We start from the raw sequence: 6,028 nt of genomic DNA on the forward strand, positions 1-6,028 counted from the left end.
AATAATGATGGACTTGTTGGACAATAATTAGACAGACTTAATAAGCATTCAGTTGGTCCAGGGAAACACTGGAATGCCTTGTTCCCTTCCTTTAGAGCTTTATGATAAGCCTGTTACCTTCAACCGTTGTGGAAGACTGACACAGCACAGCTCTGTTGGTGTATTATCATATTTTATGACTGTTTAGCCTTGGTCGCTGTGGAAAATAGATTGGGGATAATGTTGCCTACAGTTTAGGCCCGAATAGCACCACATGAACACTGATCAAAGTTTGCTTCTGATTATGCGATGTGGTCTATTGGAAGCCAGCCAGACTAGGATTGTGTTCTGCACAGTGTTGATAAGTGCTATCTCTTTGTAAACTCTGATGCCATTTTTGGCAGTAGCCTGCAAAGGCGACAAATTGTCCCACTGTCCCAGTATCTTATTAGCTCCAGTATGAATCTTTTATTTGGGTCTCTATCCCAGAACCCCTAGACAAAGTCATTACCGTGTTCACTTTTTCAATCTCTCGCTCTTTTCATGTTCCGAGATCACTCCTTTATCCCCGGTGTTCTATTTTTCATCAAAACTTTATCCTCATTCATACCCTCAAACACTCTTCAAACTTGAAGAAATGAGACCCACGTCTCTTGGAGGAAAAAAAAAAAAAAGGAACTAGGTCTGGGGGGGATCACCAGTAAGTTTCTGACATGCAGAATCACCCTTAAGCTGGTGTTGAATGTTTTAGAGCAGGCTGGTCTCTTTTTCTGAGGGGGATAAGACGGCTCTTGTGTCTGCTTGTCCGCCGGGGCTTTGGCGGTAGAGGAGAGGCAGCTACCTGTCCTGCTCGCCCCTCTCATCTCTTCACACTAATTAGAGAGAACTGGGTTTAAACCTTAGTGGGGGACACACGTCTTCTGACTGCACACAGGTGGGTGAGCATAGGCACATATATTCATCAAATTGTTTTATGAAGATCCTGTTTCTGTCTTATTGTGTCCAGACACTCATTTTAGGTCAACGTTTTATTAGTAAGAAAGATGCCGGCGGAATCAAATGTGCCAACTCCATGTGCGTGTGCGCGCATGTGAATAGGGTGCAGTGCGGTGGCAAGGCACAGCAAGCGATGATAAGGAGGGGGCTTAAGCAGTGGGCTCTCTAGGCCTAATCACTGCATGCATTTCAAAGGCGAGAATGCCAATTAAAACTGATAGGGCTCAATATGGGCTTTTGGGCTGCCACAGCGAGAAGCAACACATCCAACATGAAAATCAATCAGCCCCCTGTCTCCTGGTCAGGAGAAGTGGTTTGCCAGCCAGTGATCCAACAGGAGCCTCTGATAAATACGCGGGATCTACAAGGGGCTGCAGCAGGGGCAAGGGGGCAAAGACTCGCAGGGTCATGGAGAGCAGACAGAGATTTGTGAGTCCCCAATCATCATGTGTGTGTGCCGGTGTGTGTTGGGGATCAGTGGGCCTGTGATCTCAACTCTACTCTAAAAGTAGGTGGAAAAGTAAATGAGGGGGGCTTTGATATAATATATATGAGGAGGGATGAACTGCAGGCTGTCAGGATCAGGCAATTTAATATTCCAAGCAACTTTCAACCTACTTTATTTCATTTGTCATCCCTAATCCACATCATACAATCATTTGATATAGTCAGAGGACATATATTCCACGTCAGTTAAAGCAATATTGCCCCCATGAGGAATTCGAAGTAATGACAACAAAACTGTCGGAGCGTCCACATGATACAAGCCTTCCGTGATCGTGCACGCGCCCCCACCCCTCCTCCACGCAGTTACTGGTATGCAAGGAGGACAAGGAGGATTAAAAAGACATGATGGACTCTTCAGAAGAGGTAATAATCTTCACACAGAGAGAGTTGTGTGGAGCTGATAGTCTTAATTAGCTTTGTAGCAACTCATTTGGCAATGGCTTGAATGTAACGGCCGTTCATTAATATCAAGAAATGTTACGCACTAAAGCTTTAAAGAAATGGTTCGACATTTTGGGAAATGAGCTTATTTGCTGAGATAAAAATGGCAAGATTGATAGCACCAACTCACATGTCTGTACGCTGACTATGGAGCCAGAGCCAGAAGTCGGTACTTCACATTGCTTATACATTGTGGCAACAGTACTAACCATCTAACAATGTCATATATAATTTTTCTGTAGAAAAAATGGCCCCATTCATATATTTTCTTTTTTTTTAAGATTTCTTTTTGGGCATTTCAGCCTTTAATGGAAAGGACAGCTAGATATGAAAGGGGGAGAGAGAGGGGGAAGACATGCAAGAAAGGGTCACCCCTTTCATACTTAAATTACATTTTGCAGATAATGTTACTGTTAATGTTGTACTTTTCCTTAAAGCTACATTGTGTAAGAATTTCTCCCATCTAGCGGTGAAACTGTATGGAGGAAATATTTATTCATAATTCAAATTGAAAGTCCAAAGAGAAATTGAAAGTCCAAAAGGAAAACAAAGCGAGATCAAATTAAAAATATTATTATTTTTTAAATTTTCCATTTGGCTTTGGCTTTTGAATTTGAATTTATCATTGGCTTTTAATTTTCATTTAATATTTGGCTTTTGAATTTGAATTTAACATTGGATTTTAATTTTCATTTAATATTTGGCTTTTGAATTTCAATTTACCATTGGATTTTAATTTTCATTTGGCTTTTGAATTTCAATTTAACATTGGATTTTAATTTTCATTTAATATTTGGCTTTTGAATTTCAATTTAACATTGGATTTTAATTTTCATTTAATATTTGCCTTTTGAATTTCCATTTAACATTGCCTTTTCATTTGGACTTGACACATGTCAATGTAAATGAGGAGGCGTGGCCCAAAGGCTGGTGGGAGGGTCTGAAACCAAAGGGGTGCAGAGGCCCCTTATGAGCAGCAGGGGGAGCTTACTGCTGAGGACCACACTGTTAAGCATCTGTCTGCAGATTCACCACTAGGCTGGGTCTTGTTTCACATGATAGAAAATGATGATGTTAGCTAAACACAAACCACATTTCATGCAACAACCGTGAAGTTTTCATGTAGTTACTATAATTGGGTCCGTGTTAGTGAGGACTAGATTAGGACTGGATTTAAAGCTGATTCTGGTTCCCAACTTCGCCCCATGTGTGTCTGTTTAAAACACGACTCAGACAACTTCTCTCTTTTTAGGTTATATTTAATTAAGCAACAGTAGAAACATGGGTGTGGGTAGCTCTGCTTACGTGTGTTTGTGTGTGGTCAGATTTCGAGGACGCACACACACACACAATCTGCGACCTCTCCTTTTTCTTTCTCTCACTTTTTTCTGGTGCGCGCGGTGTGAGGTGCATGTCCGCGCTATTCTCCAACATGGAGCCTCCTCACAACTATCACTCCTGATTGACGGCCTTTTGTACAGCCCATGTAGGCTACTTTTTCAGACTTCCAGCTAACAGCGGTGTCTGTGAGCATCACTGGCCGGCCAGCAGGGAGGCGATCCCGGCCGCCACCAGCTGGCTGTCCCGTCAGACTGAAGCTTCTGACAACATCGGAGAAAATGTGCAGTTGGCCATCAACGTTTGTAAAACTGTCCCTATTCAAACTCTACACAGTTAATTTATCGCATAAAAAAGTCTCAATAGTGAATTTAGTGGTGGAATAGCAGATGAAAATTTTCAAAAAAAAGTTTCCAGTTGTTTGCTGCTGCTAATACGGCAAACTCCGGATCTAGATTATGGAATCGATTGCTTTTTTATGATAGTTGTGAAAAAAAAAAAGTGAGAAAGAAAAAGGAGAGGTCGCAGATTGTGTGTGTGTGTGCGTCCTCGAGATCTGACCACACACAAACACACGTAAGCAGAGCTACCCACACCCATGTTTCTACTGTTGCTTAATTAAATATAACCTAAAAAGAGAGAAGTTGTCTGAGTCGTGTTTTAAACAGACACACCTGGGGCGAAGTTGGTTAACCAGAATCAGCTTTAAATCCAGTCCTAATCTAGTCCTCACTAACACGGGCCCAATTATAGTAACTACATGAAAACTTCACGGTTGTTGCATGAAATGTGGTTTGTGTTTAGCTAACATCATCATTTTCTATCATGTGAAACAAGACCCAGCCTTGTGGTGAATCTGCAGACAGATGCTTAACAGTGAGCTCCTCAGCAGTAAGCTCCCCCTGCTGCTCATAAGGGGCCTCTGCACCCCTTTCGTTTCAGACCCTCCCACCAGCCTTTGGGCCACGCCTCCTCATTTACATTGACATGTGTCAAGTCCAAATGAAAAGGCAATGTTAAATGGAAATTCAAAAGCCAAATATTAAATGAAAATTAAAATCCAATGTTAAATTGAAATTCAAAAGCCAAATATTAAATGAAAATTAAAATCCAATGTTAAATTGAAATTCAAAAGCCAAATGAAAATTAAAATCCAATGTTAAATTGAAATTCAAAAGCCAAATAGTAAATGAAAATTAAAATCCAATGTTAAATTGAAATTCAAAAGCCAAATATTAAATGAAAATTAAAAGCCAATGATAAATTGAAATTCAAAAGCCAAATATTAAATTCAAAAGCCAAAGGAAAATTTAAAAAATAATAATATTTTTAATTTGATCTCGCTTTGTTTTCCTTTTGGACTTTCAATTTCTCTTTGGACTTTCAATTTGAATTATGAATAAATATTTCCTCCATAAAACTGTACATGACAACCAACTGAATATTACCTTTTAGCCCTTCCCATTCCGAGTGCGTTTTAACTCCTACGGGGGCCGAACCCGAAATTAGCTCTTAGTATCTCCATCGTATACACGCAGCTGTTCTAGCCACTCCAATGATAACTTTGGTCTTGTTGCTTTGCCTGTTGCGTTGCCGTTTTAATTCTCTTTTTTGCTTCCACGGCAAGTAATCTCCCCGTTGCATTCGTCACGGTGCCACTATGTGTAAGAGGGCGAAATGCGGAGGTATGTCCCTCTTCGGCTAATGTATTTTAAAGATGGAGGCTCTACATGGCTGCCGTCATTCGAGCGAGTCGCTACTATGTATTCTGAATGATTCTAAATGGCAGATTCCACGCTTACGAGAATACTTTGATTAGTTGGTGGAAGTAATTACGCATGAATGAACACATATTTGTGAAAGAACAAAGCGGTTTTTAGTAAGAAACAACTCAAAACATTACACAACGTAGGTTTAAAGTGGCTATTTGTAACTTTCAGTTTGTGTTGATTCTAGCGGCCGCTTTGGACAAAAGCGGTAGTATTTTTACCACACCTGCTGTCGTAAAGGTCTTTTCTTTACCGTGCTGTATTACAGAGTTAGGGTTACGGGGAGGTTATATAGTTGCGATGAATGTTTTGCTAAGCCAGAAAATCATTCATTTACAATAAGAGAATAAATTACAGATGCATCGTTGCATTTCAAGTGTTGCATACGGTAACGTATCCAACTCGTTTATGAATGAAATAGACATATTACATACCTGAGGGCCAATTCAGGGTGGGTTTTGAATCATTTACAATCCCGTAATTGTCTCCATGTGTTGAAAGCCTGACCGTCGTCTGTCACTTTCCATTTTAGCTTCTTTGTTCTTCGTTTCATTTCCTATTTTTCTATGATAGTCCTGCCCCAGTATCAGCCATAACTACAACAAATAACTTCTAAAATTAAAATACAATCAGGCCTATACCTGGTTGGATACACTAACACAGGCTTTTTCAGTGTTACGCTGAAATCTGTGACCTGTCAGAATGTGTTGCTGTAGCGATGTCTGCTTGCCGAAAATCATTTTGTCACTTTGTGGGAAAAATCTGACCCGGGAAAAGGCATTAACAAAAACATATATACAAAGAAAGTTCTTTTAACTGTTAGTCTCGTTTGCCGTTACATGTCATTTATGATCATCAGATGGAACATTAGACAGAATTAAAAAGTTACAAAAAGTCACTTTAAGGATGAGTTTCAATGAAGGACTTTTACATGTAATGGCGTATTTTTACATTGCTGTATTGGTCTTTTACATAAGTAAAGGATCAGAGTGCTTCTT

The sequence above is a fragment of the Perca flavescens genome, chromosome 2, assembly GCF_004354835.1.
Source record: "Perca flavescens isolate YP-PL-M2 chromosome 2, PFLA_1.0, whole genome shotgun sequence".
Taxonomy (NCBI): domain Eukaryota; kingdom Metazoa; phylum Chordata; class Actinopteri; order Perciformes; family Percidae; genus Perca; species Perca flavescens.